This window comes from Phalacrocorax carbo, chromosome 2 (genome assembly GCF_963921805.1).
Source record: "Phalacrocorax carbo chromosome 2, bPhaCar2.1, whole genome shotgun sequence".
NCBI classification, from domain to species: domain Eukaryota; kingdom Metazoa; phylum Chordata; class Aves; order Suliformes; family Phalacrocoracidae; genus Phalacrocorax; species Phalacrocorax carbo.
Window position 1 is genome coordinate 93,536,975 of NC_087514.1, and position 21,396 is coordinate 93,558,370.

Consider the following 21,396-nt stretch of genomic DNA (forward strand, 5'->3'; position numbering starts at 1 on the left):
AGCTGTGCGAAGGTGAAGACAACTGAGAGCTAGAGGCTGCATTTTAAGAGGAGGCAGCTCAAACTGCTGCAGCCAGAACTGCGATCTTTAATGGACAGAGATGGGCCAACAGGTCATGCAAGGACCTTGGTAGGAAACAAGGGAACCTCTTTTGACCTGTGCCCCTCACTGGGAAACCTGCTCATGTCCTTGTGAGCACTGGCGGCACCAGCAGCACAAACATGTGTCCTGCTGCTGCCCAACACATGCTGATGCTGACCATGTCCCTTATCCCAGAACACCAGGGCTTTGGTGGTGTGAGACCATATACCAGCCCATTCCTGTATTACAGCAATTACTTCCCCACAGCTAAGAGGCTGCTCCACAGCTCCACTGCCTTCAGCAATCTCATAAATGTGGTCCTGGGGACAGGCAGCAACTCACATTTACAAACTCCCTCTGCTAGAAAAGTTTTGAAATCTATTAAAACTACTCTGCAATAAAGTTTCTGCTCTTTTTGCAGGCTGAGCTTTGCTTTTCTTCTCTCACTTCTGGCATTCTCTTTTTATAGTTGGGAGTAGATAGAAAAAAGCAACAGCAGGAAGAAAATTGCACAGAGATGAACCTCAGCAACGTAGTCTTTCTATGTCGGTGAAAACTTACCCTCCTCTTTTGTTATTTGAATAATAAACCCTTCACAAGGCTTACGCTACCTGGCAACCACCAGCGAAACAAGAGTTTCTGCTGGCTCTGGTCAATGCATTGCTTTGTACCAGTCTGCAGACCAGTATGAGCTCAGCATCCTAATCCGTTTTAGGTGAAGACTCCATCACCCCTTCCTTTTGCTTGCTCTGTTAAATCCCATATCAGGCATGGCTATTGCGAACCGAGCCCTGCTTTGCAAAACTCAGGCAGGCTACTGAGCCTGTCATGCATGTAATTTCTCACCTGCCCTGGATTCTGGATACTGCATGAGCCGTCTTCTTTTCTCAGGTGTATTTTAGCCTGTGAGTGCTGCATGGTAAACTGCAAAGCTACCAAGAAGCAGTATTGCTTTCACATTCCTGCTTCATCTCGTGGTTAATAAAAGTTAAACTTGCTGACACTATGAAACAGCATCCAGGGATGGTTGATAAGCTGTAAGTATTTATATTGGCACAGAGAAAGTTATAATCGTAAGTCTCAAATATGCAAGAGCCTGGAACTATAATTATCCACTAGATCTTAATGATGCTAAAGGTTAATAATGCTATGATGGTAAATGTTTCCACGGTTTTGCATCTTATGTCATATGTTTGGCCATAGTTTGACTCAAACTCTGTGACTTCCTTATTTACTGCAGAATTTTCAAGTTGCAGAAATAAAAGTCTGAAGAAACGCTACAAGAAGAGAAAACAAGCTTGGCATTTCTGAGATTATCTTTGCCTTTCACACTGAAACACGCTTTATTTAAAATAAAAACCTGTAGGCCTTCTAATGATCTACTTCTGCTACTAATTACCCCAAGCATACACCACAGTTATATCAAGACTGCACATTTTTAAGTGGAGTCCCTAAAACCTTTCGCAGAGAAGTAGAGCGTGTCAAGTGGGCAGCAGAGAAGTAAATTCTGTTTTTTCTCCTGTCCCCAGATTTTTATTTTTACTCCTTAGCTTAGAGATAAATTAGGGAAAATAAACACATTTTTCAAACCTAAACAACTCAGTTATGATTTACGCTTAGTCTCCAACTTTAGTCAAAATACAACAAGAAGGATTTATAAGGAATAAGATTAAGATAAATGCCAAAAAATATCATAATGTTGTATGATGAATGAATGGGCTGGCCTCTTGGAACAGCATGCTCAGTGCTGCTTATCCTAAAAAACTGGTTGTTGAATAACCAAAAGTTTTTCAGAAGGGATAACAAGGGCAAAGACCTAGAAAGGCTCAGATTTAAGTGATTAACCCCCCCCGAGTTTCTCACTCTAAGGAGGAGCTAGACGTAGGAGATTAAAAAGTATAATAAATTATGAACAATTAAAGATGTAGAAATCCTGTTCTCCCTAACTAGCGATACGACAGCAAGGGGACAACTGGTAGCTCTGAAAGGTGATGGCTTCAAAACTGTGAAAGAGGGCAAGAACTTCACAAAATGAGAAAGGACCTCTGCGCCCCAGGGGGCTGGTGAGCACAGCAAAATTCAGAGACAGACTAGACAGTTTATGTGGCTACTGAGAATAAAGTTACAAACAGTTATACAAATTTAAGAAGGGAGATTAAATGTTATGCTTCAGGCCTTAAGGCAGTCTGCAGTTATTAGAGATTAGGGTGGGACTGAGATAGAAAGGGTTATTGAATGGGGTTCTTGCACATCCTTCCACATGGTACCCTTGGGGAGAGGATGCCAGACTGTATGTATGCACAGTCCATTTCAGGTGAGAGTTTTTGTAATGACAGAGCCCTTGCAGTTCACAAAGTAGCGGGACTGTAAGGGTTTGCTTCAGAGATCATTAGGGTACCTGTCCTAGAAATTCTTGGTTTCTATTAATATTTGGGTGACAACATCCTGGAAGCAATTTGATACCGTCGCCATTTCCTTCCTACTTCTTTTATGGACACTTATTTGATTTATAGGATTTGGCTTTTGAATATAAGTTAGTGCTTTAGGATTCAGTTCAATTCTTGTTCACCAATAGTACCAAGGTAGAGTAGTCACAGGCACGCCGTCCCACAGACTGCTCATGGTTATGCTTGAAGGTGCCGCGGCAGCACAAAGAGCAGGTGTTGGCTTTGCCCTGCTAACATGGATGGGGTTTTCTTCTCAAAGGAGCAATAACCTGTTCCTGAAGCCGTTCTGCAAGAGGCCTGGTAATGCGCTGCAGAGCTGCTCCACGTGGGCATGCTCAGCTTGGCTCCTACCTCACCTCCAAAAACAGCACTCTGTGCTGCTCAGATACACAAACTACTGTTGCATTATCAACTGTGTCCATTAGAAAACAATTAGGCCCTGATCCCTCTTCTTTTATCTTTATGATCTCTGATGGGGGAGGGTTATTCAGTCAATTAGCTGTTGATGCTGCACCAGCAGCTTTTTACTTGAAATTCCAGATAGACAAGTCAGGCCAGATTTTATTATTGTTAATCAATAAGTCTTGGAGTACAAAGTCAAAGAAACCCACGTTCCCTCAAAAGTATCATTAATAACATTGGTTGAGCTAAAATAAGAGTTCCAATAGATTTAACTGCATTATATTCCAAATATTATTTCAGTTGTCACAATGAACGAGGGACCATTAGCTGAATACTTACTTAGGATGACAGTTATAATCAGGAAAAAGCTGATTAAGGCCACCACGTTTTGCAAAAATTATAAGACCATTGTTTATTTTACAGAGCAGCAACAAATTGTTATGATTTGTTATAATGCCTCAACCACTGGATACAATGTGTTCAGTTAAAAAAAATTTAAAATATGGATTTTTCCATCTGTAATTGGCAGGGTGCTTTGCAGTACAAGCACCAGCAGCATCAGTAAAGATCCTCCAGGAGTGACCTAGTGTCCTTGGCTGCAGCTGAGCCAGACCATCAGGCAGGAACGTGTCTGCACCAGGGTAAGTGAGGGCAGAAAGTGACTAAAATGAGAATTTCAGCTCTCTCTTTGCCACAGCTCTATTAGTGGTTTTTGTGATTGAAGCAAGGAATTCCTGAGCATGCATGGAAAGACAATCCTATTCATTTTAAGCATCTCTCATCTGACTAACTCACTTTGTAATCTAAAATTGGGGAGTCCCAAAGGAATATAATGTCTTTTGGTCTTTTCTGCTGCTGTAGTTATATTGGATCATAAGAAGATACGCAAAGGCATCAAGCCCATTAAGCCCCTTACTCAGTTCAGGCTCACCTTTGCTTGTCTGCCTCCTCATTAGTCAGCTGTGAGATCAGTTCAATGTGTCAACAGCCTCAGGTGTTGCATCATTTCCCTAAGAAGGACAGCAAGGAGGAATGAGACAGGTTTTACTGAAGGTTGCGTCATTTTTTCAGGTTGTTCTTTAAGAGGTAGAACAAAGGCTAGCTATGCTCAGACAGAAGCCCCCCTATACACCTTCTTGTCACATGTCACACCATGCCACCTGTGCCCATGTGGAAATCTGTACATTGGTCTCTGTCCCTTACACAGCCCATTTCGTTTGGAGAACCGCAGCATTTCTTACATGCTGTGGAAATGCCTGGCATTTTATACCATTCCAGATTATGTCCTGCAAAATAAGGTTGTAGGAGTTTTTGGACACAAGTTGCTGGAATGAGGAACAAAGCACTCCGGGTTCTCCCAGGAAGGATGTACAGTTCACAGGAGCACTGTTAAAAGACTCAACTATTCCTGGATTTTAATCACCAGAGCAGGGTTATCCCATGGCAGAGGCTGATAGCCTCTTCTTCTAGCAGGTAGTTATACCATGCATAGCAATTCTTAGGTGAGAGATAGAAGCCTTATGTTTGTTGCTGAAGTACAGAGGAAATCTGGGAGCCATAGCATGACTTAGGTTTGCTTACAAGGAGGGCTGGGGAAAAGCATTTTGTTTTTTTTTTTCCCTGCTAATTGCCACATCCAAAGAAAAGGGTAGCAAGTAACATATGCAAAAGCCAGCATCTGTGGAGAAAGATCCCTCATGTTGCACGCTTGGCGGTAGGGTGAGGAAGAGGGAAATACCCAAACCCTATTAAGTCCCCACTATTTATTATGTGTCTCTCTGTTGTCATTTCAATACACAAGCTTTCCCCTTCCCAACTTTTGATAGGGCATGGTCACCTACTCGGTATTTTGACGTTCCCAGTCCTCTGTAATGAGAATGTCAGCAGGAAGAAGAAAACCTTATCTTTTTCTTCTAATGTTTTCTGGCTAATCACCTGAAGCAGTGTGACAGGGACTGCCAGGGGAGCTTTGCAGCAGGTGCTAGCTGGTGTGACATGCCTCTGGGAAGGGAGAGAGCCAAGAGGATGCATGAGGCAGCAGGGAGGGAGGGAGAGAGGTTGATACAACTCATTTTTTGTCCCTCAGTGCTTGGGGCCAGGAGAAATGCCTAAACCTCAGAAAGTGGGAGGCTTCCATTCAGTGCAGACTACCTAGAGCTCCTGGGGCCTTGGGCAGCTGCAACGCAACATAGCCCAACTTCACCTTCTGTATGGAAAAGAAAAAAAACATTCAGGTATTGCCACTGTATTAGAGTAGACCCCCACCTCCAAGCCCCAAACTTCCCAAGACACACTCCCTTTACACTCTTCCAGGCTCACTCCTAATCCATGGGACCACAGCACCATGTTGTCCAGTTTACTCCCTGCTTGACATGCTGAAGACCAAGGAGGTTTTTATGGTGATGTAGTAGCGGCATTGCTGATATGCATCTGAGAGCTCATCTACTTGAATAAGTGCATCTTCAGGTCTTAATGCTTACCAGTTTTTTTCCTCCAGCTCTATCAGTTATTACAGTAAGATTCCTACAGTTTCTGCCTCGCAGCCTCAGCCCATTGCTGCCAGCAATAACACAGCTACAAGATATCACAAACAGAGCTGCAACATGTAAGCTGCCCAACACCTCTCACAAAATATCACAATGGTTGGGCCATTTCTGCAGGGTGGGGGTATCAGAAGTTCATTTTTTAATTTTATGTCTGAGATGATCTAGGTCTTGTTGGGGAAGACAAGTGTAGGACAAGGACTGGGACAAAAAAGTCTATGCCTGCTTCAGTATACCCCCTCCCAAATCTGGGATGAAGCCAGGATACCCAAACCTCATAGTTCCCCTGCTACTCATCAACATTTGTCCAACTCCTGGCAAAGAAGCCCCAAATCCCTAGCACTGATCAGCCTGGACAAAGTCAGCCTGCCGCTGCTGTCAGCTTGTTCATGTGCTGGGTTGAGTAATTCACCAGCGAACAAGTCACACAGACATCAGATTTACAGAGCTGATGCTTTTGCTGTTGTTTGGGTTGTTTCTGTGTCTTAGTTTAAGGTAGATGCTTGCGTGTAGCATAGGAATGCCTTAAATTCCTCATGGAAGGGCAAAGCAAATTATCTACTTAATCCCTATGCAAAAGGAGACTGAATTATTATACAGTCTTCAATAAGATATCGCACACTACTTTTTCCTTGGCATTCCTGCCCCATTCAACACAAAGAATGAAAAGTACACACTTAATCAGTAGCCATTCAATATTTTGTTTTCTTCTTGTCATTCAGCATGTGGCCCTTGGCTTTCTTTATGGCATGCAGTTCAGACCCTGCTGTGGGGACAAAATTCATCATTTCCTTATGGCCTCATCCTCACTGCACGTTGTTACAGCATCCAAGCTCTTTGAAAGTATTACAAACTTACTTATGTGATCTCCATGAAAATGCTCTATTACCCTCAATTTACAGAAAGGCAGCTGATGCACAGAAAGACGTAGCTTTCTAGAAAGGTCAAAATCACATCCAGAGTGTACATTCTGCTAATTCCAGTTTTTAGGATTTAATGCTTCAAATGAGACTGCAGGTGGGCAAACCCAGAAGGCCAGCTGGGAAAAACTGACGGCTGCAAAAAACCTGTAGCACCTTGCAGGAACTCCATGGTTTTCCCTAGGACCGCATTCAGCTGCCAAAGTTTCCTTTCCCCCTTCTACCAATGCCTGCCTCATTTGACATGTGCCTTTCACTAACACAGTTAGTGAAAAAGAGGTAGAAAAAAAGGATTCAGAGTGAACAGGAATGTGTGAAAGGAACCTGAAAGCCATCTAGTCTGCTCCCTCCCTTTGATGCGGAAAGAGTTAGCCCTGCCTTATCCCTGATGACAACCTTGCACTCTAAGAACCAGCAATTCCATCTTTCCAGGTGAGTCTATGCCAGGATTTTGCTGCTTGCAGAACACCTTTGCAATTTATTCGTGAAGTCTAACCTACATCCCCTTGATAAGGCTTGAACCTATTGTCTATCCACTATGGACAAAGCGAGCAGATAAGTCCTCCTTGGTAGTAACTGACCTCTTTCCACAGCTCTAGCTTCTCACCAGAGCCACTCTGCACATTCATGACCCTGCTAGAAATGCAGTGTGTGATCGCATCAGAACTGTGTTCACAATATGTGGGAGTGGGATGAAAGGAGGAGCAAATTAAGATTCAGCAGGCATCCTTGATGCTTGCATTTCTTAGCCAGGTCGTTGCTGCTCGCCATTATAATGTTCTTTTAACATCGTTCTTTCTAAGTCTATTTTTGTACACGCATATTGTTCTTTCTAAGTCTGTTTATGTACACGCATATTTTACTAAGCACCACACAAGTTCAGAAACTGATGTAATAGGTGTCACTGCAGCAGCCAAACAGCACAGATCTGGTGACAGCCCTTCCCAAAAACGTAACCAGAGCATTGTTTGAAGTTCTAAAACTCACTCTTTGATTCTTCAAGCACACACTTCCTGCAATGCTCTTCAACAAACAGCCAATTAAATTTATCAGCCGCTGACATTCACATGTTTGATGTTGATTAGCAACTCTGCATTAGATTAAAATTTATGTCCAAGCTCTTCTACCATGTGGCTGGCCACAAACAGGCTGCCCAGAAGCAATTGTGCTCTTTTAATCCTACCTCATTTTCTCAGAGCAGAGCTGAAGCTGGTGGAGGCTCTCTCTGGGGAGAGCCTTTACTACTTGCATTAGCAAAGTTCCCAGGAAAGGAGTAGAGCAGATCCTTATAACTGGCAGAGGAAACAAAAAATTTTTTTAAAAATCACTACTTATTGGATTTCAGTACGGCTGATACCATCTGGTGTAGTTCAAGAGGTGGTCTGAATACATTCAGCCAGCAGAATGCTCTTCTGGCAAAAGTTTAAGAGTTCAGTAGGAAAACCCATTGTTCAAGGTGAATTTTATGAATGCCAGATAGTAAGGAACAACTTGCAAAATCAATCTTTAAATCAGCTGCCCCAAGGCTCCCTGCCACTACTGTATGTTTCTTCAGCTGCAGAATGAAATAGCAACAAGTTCCCCTCTGTGAGGCTCTGCTCAGTGGAGATCTCAATGTTGATTGCTTCATTCTGCCTGGGATGAGGCTCGCTGCAAGGGCTCGACTTTTGCCTGGAGAGCCATACTTATTTGTGAGAGGGTGTACTTTCACCTTGTTGAAAGCACCTATCAGGCAGGAGTGCATATATGTTAAGGATGGGAGGGGAGAATTATTTTAAAATGTTTCATTGTATAGAAAGAGAAATAACTTATGTAGCTCACTAGGCTCAAATGAAGCTGAGTTTGGCTTAGAAAGTAATACAAACAAAGCCCCCAGAGCTTGTGTGTACAGTCTGTATTCAGTCTTTCTAAGTGTTTATGTGCCGTGATAGAGTACATAGCATACAAGCTTACATTAGTAATTTGATTGCCCTGGAGTCATACCCAACACTTAACCCACCAGCACATAACTCAACAAGAACCTTTCTACTTCTGTATCATCATCCCACCCATGCAAAATAGCTGATATTCCAGATTCCCTCAGTTAGAAGAGTGGACAAATATCCAAATTTTATCAATACAGATTCGCTTTCTTAATACTAAAGAGCCTACGGGTACAAAAAGGTACAAAAAACCCTGCCTTTTAACAGTTTATATTGGAAACTTTTCAAATAATCTGAAAAAATCCATTTCATTGATGCTCACAGAAAACTAACAATTCACACCTAGGGTTTTTTACAACAGAAAACCAGACATGTAGTTTCAACGGGTCAATGCTGAGAAGCTCACCTTAAAAAAAAATAAAAAGAAAGAAGGTACCACCTGTCCATCCCTGGTCCTAGCTTTGTCATTGGTACTCATCAGGTGTCTTGCAAGTGCTCCAGGAAGGTGGGGGGACAGGATATCACAAAGGAGAATTTAAGCTTGATTCTGAAACTGTTCACATTGAAACATGCTATAGAATAGTGTCCCTGAACAACTAGTAGGAGTCGAATCAGCTGGACCATTTAGGGGTGGATTGGCCAAAACACCAGAGCATGCAAACCCCACAGTCTCCAACTTTTATGGGCAAGAAAAAATGAACCTCCCTAAAAAGCCCTTTCTCTATTTAGTTGTTATTCCTAGGACACTGGCACAGAAAACTGCCCAGTTGTAAAGGTGCAGGGACTTCTGTGAATGTACCCCACCAGCACTGAATTTAGTCCATCATTGTTCCAGAAGTAAACATTTCCTGTTTTTTGCAGCAGGAAGCCAGGGTCTCGGCATGATGCTCTGCCAGGAATAATGTCGTTTTTCTCCCCTGCTAGTTTGTCCTGTGATCTTGTCGTTTGGCTGCCACAGCCATCCCGTAGGCACAAGTAATCACCAAAACGGCCCGACAACGATAGGCTTTCCTCAGTCACTGACTATAAAACACAGCTAATGTTATGTGGGTCTGGAGCTTTGCTCAGAGTGATTGTAGGAGCTCAGCTTTTCAAAACCAATAGCCATTTTTCTGTTCCGACATGGTATGCTTTACCCAGTTCTCTCGCTGTCAATGCAAGGTGAAAACTCCTTCTGTAGTTGTAAGCCTGATAGCACTGCCAATGCCACGTCTCTCAACTTGAAGTCAAGTCCAGTGCACTGTGGATACCCTGTGTTTTAAAAAGAAACATTTTTTTCAGTGGTTTGCCTTGCTCACAGCTAAACTTGACAGCAGTTACTCTAACGTAACAAGGGAAGGCTCCAGGGCTGTAGGAAATAACACCAGGTACAAATGAGAAACAAAAGAATTTCCTTTGGTCCCACTCTACAAAGCTGATAGTCCGAATCCTGTTCCTCACAAACTGCTTTTCCCCATTCATTCTCCTTCAGTGACCCTTGGTTTATGTATTAGCTCTCAGCAATATGGGATTAGTGACAAGCATGAAAACCAACTGTATTTAAAGACCTCATTTCAAATACTCTTTTGCTGAATTCCTTCCCTTTGGTGTTGGTATCTCTGCTGCCTCTACTGTTACCTACAGAATCCACCAGCAGTGGGGGGCTGGAAGTCAGCTCAGCAGATGTTGTCCAACCCCTACCATTCTGTGATTCTGTGAAATGTCATTGCTCCCACCGAGCTCATTTGAGAGGCCAGTGCTTGTGCATTTGGCTCTGATGAAGTGCACTAAAACTGGGAGCATTTGCAGAGGAAGTTATGCTTCATTCTGGAATTGGTATAGCAAGACATGCTGTTCAGCCAAGCTTCCTCCAAGCTGTGATCATCATAGAGACAAAACGCAGTCTAGTCTTTGGCAGTCATCGGCCTCTCTGCAAGGGTATATTGAAGTCTGAGATTCTGCTTCCCATGTGTAAAGGCTGCTTCATTGCCCTCTTACTAGAGTGCAGAGGAATCACCTTCATGCTTTCTCCTCAGGTTGACCCCATAATTAGGCACAGCTCTGTACAGCTAGCGCATATCCACCTTATTCCCTTCCACCGTTTCCTCTGCCAGGTGGACTACGCAGTGCTTGGACGACTGCTGAGCAGCAGCTTGCATGCCTCAAGGTCTCTGCTTCCAGGGCTGACCAGTCTTGTCATCCTTGTGCCTTTGTGCTTCCTTTAGACTGTTATCTTGTTGGGTTTCTTCACTTCACTTGAAAGCTTTTTGGGTCGTGGGCCATTTCTTCTGAGGTTGGACAGCTTCTTCAGGTCCTGCTGGCTCCTGCACTAGAAATGATAAGCAACACCAATATCTGTGATTACAATGTGGTGCTGACGGTAGGCAGCTTGGATTCTCACCAAAATTCAAAGCCAGCCTGAACTTCCAAATCATATTTTGGACCTCCAGACCCAGAGTTATGACTTCAGATTTTTTTTACCCCAGGCTTTTTTTTTTTTTTTTTTTTTTGCCTCCATTTGTAGACTCTTGAGCAACTGTCAGAAAGCCTAGACTTGTGATCTGGAGATGAAGAGGCTTGGTAATGAGTCTGGTCCCTTATTTAAATAACATTTTAATCTACTGCTAGAAATTACTTTTAAAATTCATGGAAATATATACTTCCACACATTCTTGGTGAAATAACTAAATAAAGCACTGGGCATTCATTTCAAAGAAAATAGTTAGAAATGCCATTTCAGTTTAAAACATTATTGGTCATTTTCACATAACAACCACTCTTCAATGCAGTACTGTTTAATCTCGGCCATACAATTATAAACACTAAAGGTTTTTTCCAATACGTAATTTTATCCATTATCAAAAATATCACTGCAAACAACACCTCATTGGAAACATAGTAAGGACCATAACAGCCTGCAACTGTAATTAAGCAAGCAAGTTTAAGTAAGCGACACTGAGCAAAATTTTAGGTCACACATGATCCCACAGAATTAACCCTGTGCCTGCAATTAATATGTGCACATGTTGTTTTCAAAAGGCTACCATTTTCATAGCCCCAGCACATCACGCAGAAAGGATCTGATGCCTCCAAACCAGACCTGTGTGCAAGGAACCAACATATCGAAGTGGCTGCTCAGAAATTGTACCAAATAATTCCTGAGGGCTGAAATACTACTTGTGCATAAAACAGGAATGAGAGAAAAAGAGAGTCGGAACGGGGAAGGAAAGGGAGGGGGAAATATCCTTTGACAGAAGATGAAGGATGCTGACTTTTGGCACAGCCGATATGCCAAAAGAACAATGGACAGTCCCTGGAGGTCTGTAGGGCAGTTCACAGCATCTATTAAGTGCAAAACGAACAGTCCCACTTTGATGATTTCCTGTATGTTTATTGTGCAACAGGAAGAGGGGGAGTTAAGTGGTTGAAGAGACTATAAGGAAAATCACAGATTGTTGACAGAGCTGGAAAAGGAAATTGCTTAAAAGATGAGAGCCCAAGTGCTGATGGGCACCCAGCAGCTCTGCTGGATTGAATGGGTCTGTAGATGCCCTCACCTCTAATATATAAGCTTCTGCAAAGCACAAAAATACTAAAGCCTTAGAGCTCTTGCTTGGCTCTGAATCTTATTCACTCAAAAGTTCTCCTAACAAAGTTTTCCTACTGTTGGCACACTCAGGTCATGCAATATGAAATAAGTGTCCTTGAAACCCAGGCAAAACTTTCTTCTTGTCCAAAAAAGAATTTGCCTAGAAGTCCTGAATATAATAAAGTATGAGGGATTAAGCTGAGATGTTGCAAACAGGAAAAAACACTTGTTTGACAATATGAATATATCTATGATTTCATTCTCAGGAGATCTCGCTTTATTTCTTTTGAAATTGCTAATGTGCAGAACCGAAATGATGGGCTTTCTATTTCAGGATGTTAAGCATATTGGGCTCTGAGAGCAATTAAGAGATGACTAATACATTTGTGCTCTTCTTTCTTTGCTCGTTTATATTGCCATGGTTTGTTTTTCCAATTTGCCTATTTTTCAAGGTGGTTCTTTAATCCCTCCCAGGGATTACATTTGCTTTTGTTACCATATTCCCAGGACCATATGGGTAAGGATTCTGGCTCTGCATGAAGAGGTTTAAAGTTATTAAATGAAGCAGGAGAGCGCCTGGAGGCCAATGGCTCCTTTATACTTGTCAATAGCTGATCCAGGCTGGTGAAAGCAGAGGGAAGAATTTTTCCAGTTTCATCTTGGACCACAGAACTTCCTTTAGCAAACTTCACTACTTGGCTCTGGTATAGTCATTTTCCAAATCAGGTCTGTGAATGTCTAAACCTAAATAAACAGGAAGCAGTGACAGTCTTAGGCAATTTGGGGACTATCAGCTGCTGTAAACTCAGACAGAGGAAGGGGAAGTTTGGGGAGTTGAGAATGGGGGAAAATTTTGTTCATTTTGCCTTGTGCTAGACTGACAAATGAAGACTCTCCATCTGCTGGAGTGGGTGGGGAAACTCCCAACATCTAGTTTTTCACCAGCTGGCTCTCACAGAAGTTGAATATTCCTGCTTAGGCACATCCTGAAATCCACATGCACAACTACAGTAGGACTGGAAAATAACCCCCTGGATTCAAAAGTGTAGCTGATCATACCTATGAGTCAAGTTGGAGCCTTTGCCAGGTAATGGGATTCCACAAAAAAGGTATCACTGCAGCTTGACATAAAAGATCTAGTGCAGGATTTTCAATCATGGTGCTCCAAGACCAAATATTTTACATGATCCAGTCTCCTGCTGAGTCTCTCCCTGCACCCCCTTGTACTGAATGTATATTCAACAGCATTTGTCAGAACAAGACTTCTGGGAATAGAAATTGGAAGCCATCCAGATATTTCAAGCTTGCAGGCTCTTTGCATCATGTCTTCTGCAAAACAGGCTTCCTTTATGAGGATGGAATAGGCAGCCCATTGATGCCCGCATTAACAGGACAGAAGATCACCATGCAGCAGGCTTCACAATGGCAGCAAGTCCTGACATCTACAGCAATTTGCAGTAGATGCTACAGACCTCTGTAGCTTTTTCCCTGCCAAGACCATGGGCACCCATCCCTGTTTCCTCCTTGCTCAACCCCAATCATGTGTGGTCTCGGTCTCAGCATGCTCAAGGGTGCAGCGCCCAGATCCGCACCCCACCACCGGCCCCTGCTCAGAGTCCTTGGGAGTTCCTCTGCAGTTTGGTGCAACACAAAGGGAGAACACTACACCCACTGAAAGGGAAAAACAATCCTGTTTTGATTTGCTCATAGAAATACCAGAGGCAGCACCTGGCTACCAAGAGGGCAAGTGGAAAAAACCTTATGTTAAACTCATCATAGATTTCAGGTGGCTGAAGACAATAACTATGAACGTGACCATTCTGGAGAGGGGCTCAGGGTAGCTGTGCCATTGCCTGGACATAGCCAGAACAAGCCAAATATATAGCTGATGTGAAATATGCTGTTAAGATATGACGCAGACATTTAAGCTACCAGGCGAAAAATAAAAAAATTTTTAAAATCAGGCTCTGCCTCCACACGTGAGCACTGATGGCAACGGCCACATCTTCTGGAGCAGAGAGGAATGCAGAGAACTCCTTAAGTCAGTGATCTGTGCCATTTGAAGAAGTAGGGCACATAAAACCAGACTCCAAAGCACATAATTTGACACACAGCATTTTAGATAGTGTTGTTGAGAGGTGAAAAAATAACTCCTGAGGGTTCAGCTATAGAAATTGTTATAAGCCGTAGCCACCGATGTGTGCAAAGTTGAACAAGTTACTAGTAGCAGCATTGGGCATGTAATAAGGTTTGTTGAGCAAATCCCAATGTTTTTTTTTTTGTTAGGACCAAACTTGCAGATGTAAGTGTTTGTTTCTTAACAAAAACAAGAGCAAGATAACTGAGAAATTCTGTTTTTATATTGGCTTATCTCAATTTCCCAACGTAAATACAAGTTTTAAAAGCCTTTTGAAATAAGCAGTTAAGCATCAAAATTTATTCTAGGTGTTATTATTTCAAGATCTTTTTAATTCAGCTCAGCTGTTGACTGAATTTGACCCAGGACACTGAATAATTGTGTTCTCAATCTTTCAGTTTATCTGCCGCTCACCAGAAATGCCTTGCTCCTTTCCACTTAGGAGTTCAGCTGGCAAGAATAGCAAGTTCTGGTTGAAAATAGACTGCACTTAATCATATCACACATCTGATATTCAGTTTCCTTTAGATGCTGAAGGTAAATAAAAACAAAAAAATCTTTCAGGCATGATTTCTAGATAATCAATCTTCTAGAAGAGGAGAGTGCATTCACACCAAGCTAGAAAGAAAAAAGTGCAGAACTAAACTCGAGATCATCAGAGGACAGTGTTATAGCTTCCTTAAGAAAAGGGGATGTGTTGTCACATATTCTAGCTCCTTTTCAACCTCTAGTAATTAGGGAACCCTTCAGCTAATTCTAATATGCTTATTATACTTATAACATTAGAGGAAGGGTCCAAACAGGTGGAGATGCTATAAGTAAACCTCCAGAGATACCCTAAGCAAGGAGAAGGCTGCAGTGCAGGTTCCCGTCTTGGTAGATGATGGAGAACCCCCAAAAGGAAAGACAAACCTCAGGGATGCCAAGCTATGAATACAAACCTTTTGGAAACTAGGTACAATAAGCTCCTCAGTACATAGCATTTTTATTTCTTTGGAAAGTGATGAAAGAAACTAGATCACTAGAAAACCAAAAATGTAACACGGTCATCCATTTGCTGATGAAGGATGACTTGTCCCTTTTTTTGGAGGGTTACACCATTGTTACACATACTTAGCGCAAGATCTGCACAGGGGCTAAGTAGGGGAGCTCAGCAAGTAAATCTCAGCAGCATTTCTGGCCCAGGTAGCTGCTGTCCCTACCTCCTGCCCGCAAAGGGAGTCGCATCTGAGGAGTCACTGAGCTGTGCAGAGTTGGTGGCAGTGCTAGGCTGGGGGGACTGCCCAGATCAGCTGCAACAAAACTGGCACAAGGTCAGGCCAAAGTATGGCCCTGGTCGTCTTCTGCAGAGGAATGTTCAACAGGCTCACAGCTCAAGGTGCACGAATACAATGCAAGTAGCCAGCATATCATGACTGTTAGTCTTTCCCCCTGATCTGTCCACACTTTTCTTACCTGCTGGCAGCAGGGAAGTTTTTAGACCCTCCTGCATTACCCCATCACTTATCTGATTTCCCACAGTACAACTGGGAAAGTTCCAGAGGACCAGAGATGACCTGAAAGAGCACACGTTCTCACCATTCTTCGTAGTTAAGCAAATTTGCTCAACACTTGTGTGTGTTATTCAGACAGATACATTGGACACAGCACCAGATTCAGGAGCCACCATGAGCAGAACATTTATACCCTGCTCCTCACTAAAATGAAGCTGAAGAAAGGAACAAGTGTTGCTGTGAAATGGTTTAGCTAGACACAAACAATTGCCTACAATAGTTAAAAAAAAAAAATTCACACACACAAACACCCCAGACAAACTCCCAATACATGCTCTGTTTGGAAAACATTTGGAATGCAAGTGGAGAAGGCTGCAGCAATAACAATGGGCCGTGGGGAGTAGCACATACGCTGCGTTTAACTCTGTGTCTCCTGACCGGTCCCAGGCTCCCAAAGAGCAGCATATCTTCAGTGCCAGGATTTGACATGGGGAAATGCAACTCCTGATAACAGTCCATGATGAAGATATCATAACCTAGCTGGAAACATTCCTTGAACACCCTGCCAAGGAAAATGGTCGAGCACAAGCTATTAAGCTGCAATAGCTACCTACCCACTTTATTAGTGTGCACTGAATTTGCTTTGTTTAAACGACTCTCAGGGGAACAAAGAGCGGAAACAGGCATTACACTTGTTGCATATTTACCGCTGAACTCATTCAGCTCTGTTACAAGTGGGGAAAGATTTCAAAGCCTTTGCTCATGCGTTGGAAGGCTTACCGAGAAGACTATTCATAGATACAAGCTAGGTCAGCATTCCCTAACTTTTCTTTTCTTTTTTAAATGGAAAAATTATTTAATATTTTGCAAAAATATAATCTTATATAATGAGATTACATAGTTTTATATGGTCGTTACTGAAAAGTTAGGTTAACCATAATGTTAATGTATTGCTTTTGTTCCCCTTTAATTCCTCAGTAAATTTGTTTGCTCACATGGCTAATAACACATATGAAAGTCTGGTCTTTATTTTTACATCCTCTTCATCTGGATATTCATCTGTTAATATCTTACAGACCACAAGTGGAGAAGAACTGCACTGAAATGCAATTCTCCCTGCCAATCAGATAAGCACAGTTCCACAGAATAAAACAATACCTAGCAGCTGCAGTGTTCAGTGTGCATTTCCCCACGCAGTACCAATGAATTGCTAAAACTGGAGCATTTGGAAGGTCTGAAAATTCACATTTCACCATTAACTCCTTATCACTACTGAAAATCCTGGAGTTGGGTGATGAAAGTCTGGCACCTGTTTACCCCATCTTCTGGACCTTCAGGATACTCAGATTTGTCTAATCTGCAACAAGACCTCAGCTTGGACTATATGTTCAAATGCAGCAATGATTTCAAAACCTTACAATGTGGGGAGGTTGAGTTGCTTTGCAGGAAAATTAACAGCCAAGCTTCTGCATTATCAGTCTAGAGTCAGCTTATGATCAAAACAGATGTAACTACAAATCTGACACTCAAAAAACTCTATTTTAAAGACAGCTTAATCCTCTCGCCACCTTCCTCTTGGATCTGATACTCAAGTTACAGGGTCAACCTCTTGGCTCTTATTCAGAGGGCTTTTTGCTGTACTCTAACAACCCTCAGCAGAGGACTAGCCCTGGGACGCATCAACACTTGCATGGCTTGCATTAGGTTTTGTCACATGTGAAGGAGCATCACACCTTCAGATATCCGTGTAGTTCAGGTAATTAAAAAGGAACATTGTAAACACACATTTTAAAGGACAACAAAACACTTGAAAAACAGTTGATTTCAATGAGAACAACTGCAGACTCCTGTGCTGCTTTTACAGCCTCAGTCTCATTTAGACGTGAATAATCAGACCTGTTAAAAAGCAATCCCAGTCTCTTAAAAACTAGGGGAAGGGTATATACATGTGAGGGCAAGCAAGTAGAGAATAAGACCTTTCTTACAAAGAGTAAACAGAGCCTCTAAAAGACTGTGGCAACATGGGGTGACTAATACCGTGAGCCTCCCTGGGGCTGCCTGAACTTCTTCCATAAAGTAAAGGAAGAGTTCCATAACAATCCTGCCAAACTCTCCCATTTTTTTCCTTGATGTTTTTAATCTAAGAGATTGAAAAACTTTGTTTACAGCTTTGGAAAAGTCATATTATTAACCAATAGGACAGAGGAAGAAAAAAAAGAACGTCTGTTTTTGTTAGGGGAAAGGTGATGCCTTCAAACAAAACCAAAGCTCCTCCCCTTCACTTCATAAATAGCATTTCCAGTGCTCTGGGTTTTATTCAAAGGCAAAAAGTAACCAAGCTCCATGGTGTGACATGTGTGGTGATGTGACAGGCTTTTGTGCTGTTGTGCACAGGCAGCTGCCACCATGGCTAGCTTCATCTCCCCCTCAAAGCAGCCCTGAGAGGCACTGATAAGACATTTTGCTCCTCCAGCAGTGACTATCAGCATCCATAAGGCAAAAGGATCACCAGAGACTTCGAAAAAATTAGCTTAAAAACAGAGCTGGAGGGGTTCGTTTCTCCTCCCCACTCTCACTCCCAAGAAGGATAAAAAAAGGCACCCGACTTGATGGAACAAAGCCAGGTTTTCTGGTGAGATTATTTTCTACTACTGAACAATGACCATTTATACTAAAGATAAAAAACAAACTTGGCAGTGAAACAGATGAGACCAGGGAGGAACAGAGAGGGCAGGCTTGGAAGGAGTCCACAGAGGAAAGTCCCTACAAAATGCCTCATGCCAAGCCTGCAGTTGGGCTTTGGAGATGGCTGCTTGTTGGACAAATAGTCTAGTTTCTTCCAAAAAGCTCAAGTAGATGGGTACAAAGTAAGGATATAAGTATAAATAACAACAAAAGCCAAAAAACAAATACAAAGAAATAAACGCCCCAAACATGTTTAAGTGTAAGTAAAACTAGCTTTTTAATCAGAGGTGGGATTCTCCAGTTACTGTTAAAAAGCCACTGTTTTGGGTAACTGAGAAAACCAGATTAAAGAAAAAATTTTTTTTAAGTATTAAAAAGGTAAGGCAAGCCAAAGTGCTCTTCGTTCTCTCTGAGTCAGTACAGGCAGAGTGCAGAAACAAGTACCATAGCTGTTCAAGGAGGAAAGGTACATCGCAGTATGTGTTTCATGCTGAATCAGCATTTTCATTGTGGATTAAAGGTGAGCATGGCCATTTTAAAGGCAGAGGGAAGTTGCACATGGTGGGATACAACAAAAAAAAAAAAAGCATGATACTTTGCATCAGAGGAGCTGGGATGCACTGACATCCCCAGTCCTTAAAACCACTGCTTCACGGATATTATTTAAACAGCTTTGGAGACTTCCTTGTTCTTACCAGTAGCTCTGGGCATTTGCTAAGCATTTGCTTGAAGCCCTGTCAGCAGGAGCCAGGTACTGGTGAGCAGCCGGCTTCCTTCCCCAGAGTGCGGCGGCCTGTCCCACCAGGGCCAGCATTTGGCCACCTTCTCCACAGGAAGGACAAGCAGTAGACACAGGCATTTTGAAGTGCAAATCCAGTATGCAAGAGAGCGACTAGAAAGCAGGCTTTATTCCTCTTACCTTTTAATCAGCTTTGTCTTGAATAGAAGACATTGAAGTATAATTTTCCAGAGTGTGGGGGAATAGAGAGGGTCTGTGAATGCTCTGAAATATATTGAAAACTCAGGTAAAAAAGTTCAGACAGAGAATAAGTAGGAAAGACACATCTTTCCAACCAAAGCAAAGCCTCTGGTCTGTCTCAGGAAGCTGGTATTCCCAGTGCTAAAGGTTTCCCTCCAGGTCAAATATTTACCTTGCTCATTCGTACAATAACTTCTGCAGAAAGGGAACCCAATTTTCTCAGACAAAACCTTTCCAACCCCTAGATCCCATTCCCCTTTTGTAGCAGCTGACTTTGCAGCACCAAATGAGCCTGCCTGGTAGCACTGCCCAGCTCAGAAAGGTGCCACCACAGGCCTGCAGGGGATAGCTATTTTACCCAGCCCCGTTGGTGTCATCTTTTAAACCTCACGCTACAAAAAGGCTTTCTGATCCCCCACCCTTATGCCATAGGGCTGGCAGCCAGCTGAACCACCCTGCCACCCCTGCAGCGCTGCCGTGCCATACGGGATCTACCCCAAATGGCTGCTGTTCTTCGTCCCTCTCAGCTGCCGTGCATATGCCAGAGAGCCAAAAAAAGGGAGCAGCTGCCGATGGAGCTGCTGGCCAGAGATGAACCAAGGCTTCTCCAGGCCTGTGACAAGTGGTGGGAAAGCTGACATATACAGAGCCATAAACAAGTAACAGTTGTGTCATAGGAGCGTTGCATTGGCTTTTGTGAATTTGTCCTGCTGAGATGACCCAATGACACACACGTGCACACTTCAGCACTGCCCCTCTCCCCTTCCCTGCAGCTTTCCTTAGCCATTACAGTTTTTAAGCAAAGCAGAGCTGCATCCCAGCTGGAGAGCCAGAGCCTTGTGGGGAGTAGGGGGGCACAGTCCTCCCGAAACTAGGTCCCCCACGTGCATCTGGTCACTAATCCCAAAGCAAGGAACAGAGTGTCAATTCTCTCCCCCGCAGCTCCCCGCTGCTTTCACTACTGTATTATCTGCACAAAGCTATACAGAGGGAAAAGCAATCTGTCCAGAATCATTTGGGAGTGAAGGATTAAAAAAAAAAGAAAAGAAAGAAAATAGTGACACTGTTACAGACACGTATACAGAAAAGTCTTTGTGTGCCAGAGCAAGGGAGCCAGCAGAGATATCTCCAGCAGTTTACAGCAGCAGAGTGAGCTAGGGTGGAATTAGCAACAAACATTGGGATGCAATTTAATCACACTGCCCAAAGGCAGGCCCGCTAAATAATCTTGCTGGTGTGCTTTCAAACACCCACTGCTCTTGGGCATTATCTGATCATTTCAGTTGAGGCAGGGTGGCTGTATCTCCGTGGGATATCCCCAACAGTTTGGGATTAGGCAGGTAAGCATTAAGAGCCCTTCCCTGCTAATTTGCCTAGCACTACAGCCGCAGAGACAGGGCAGCTGGTTCACTGCAAACATCACTAGATTGACCAGGCTGGTTCCTCTGCTTCCTCTCCAGCCCTTTCTATCTGGTATGGGCTTTGAGATATTAATAAATAGTGATTAGCCCTCAGACAAGAGGAGCAAAACACAAGCGGACGAGCCAGCCAGCACCCCTGCCATGCACACTGCAATCCCAGGGGTCATCACGTGGGTGAAGCAAATGAAGTCACACTGAGGTCAAGCCCTACCCAGCCAAAATGAGAAGCAGAGTAAGTCTTTGACCACCACTTGCATGACGGTGGTCAGATGTTTTTAACCAGGCTGTCACAGCTCGGCTGACTCCCACCATTCCTACAAATGAGGTTATAAATATCTATTCTGTCAGCTGTGCTACAGAAGCGAGTTCCTCGGTTAGTGGAGAGAAAAATTAATCACTGTGTGAACAAGTCACTGAACTGTAATCAGACCTTTCGCATTAGCGGTCTTTAACAGACAGGTGCTCAGCAAGAAAGAGCTCAGCAAGCAAGGCATATTACAGAGCTGTGTTGCCAAAGCTGACCTGCCTGGCCCCATTTTGCTGGAAAAATGGCATCATTAGCATTTCACACGTGCACACCAGTACCCTGCACCAGGTGTCAATCCTTATTTTTATAGACTCCTATAGCAATGGATACCAGAGGCCGAATATAGGTGGTTTCCTAAGACTAGCTCTACACTTACCTGAGATTTATTATACTAATGACCTTGTTCTCATATTAGTCAGTGTAATCTGGGAAACATTCAAAATAAAGCCTCCAAGTGCCCTGGAAACCAAGATATACGATTGAGGCCAGAT

At 43.1% G+C, this 21,396-nt stretch overlaps 1 long non-coding RNA gene across 2 annotated transcripts in view; it reads right to left on the reverse strand.

Annotated features, from left to right (window-relative positions):
- Window positions 1-21,396, reverse strand: part of LOC135311988 (uncharacterized) — a 42,890-nt gene that overhangs the window by 11,538 nt on the left and 9,956 nt on the right. Inside the window, exons 1-4 of one of the 2 annotated variants that reach the window (XR_010371579.1) lie at window positions 19,118-19,358; window positions 8,755-10,623; window positions 7,577-7,685; window positions 3,862-3,940 (exon numbers count right to left, since the gene is read on the reverse strand). This is a non-coding gene — a long non-coding RNA (uncharacterized LOC135311988). Of the gene's footprint in view, window positions 1-3,861; window positions 3,941-7,576; window positions 7,686-8,754; window positions 10,624-19,117; window positions 19,359-21,396 lie in introns of those variants that run through there. The other variant, XR_010371580.1, reaches the window with a different exon arrangement.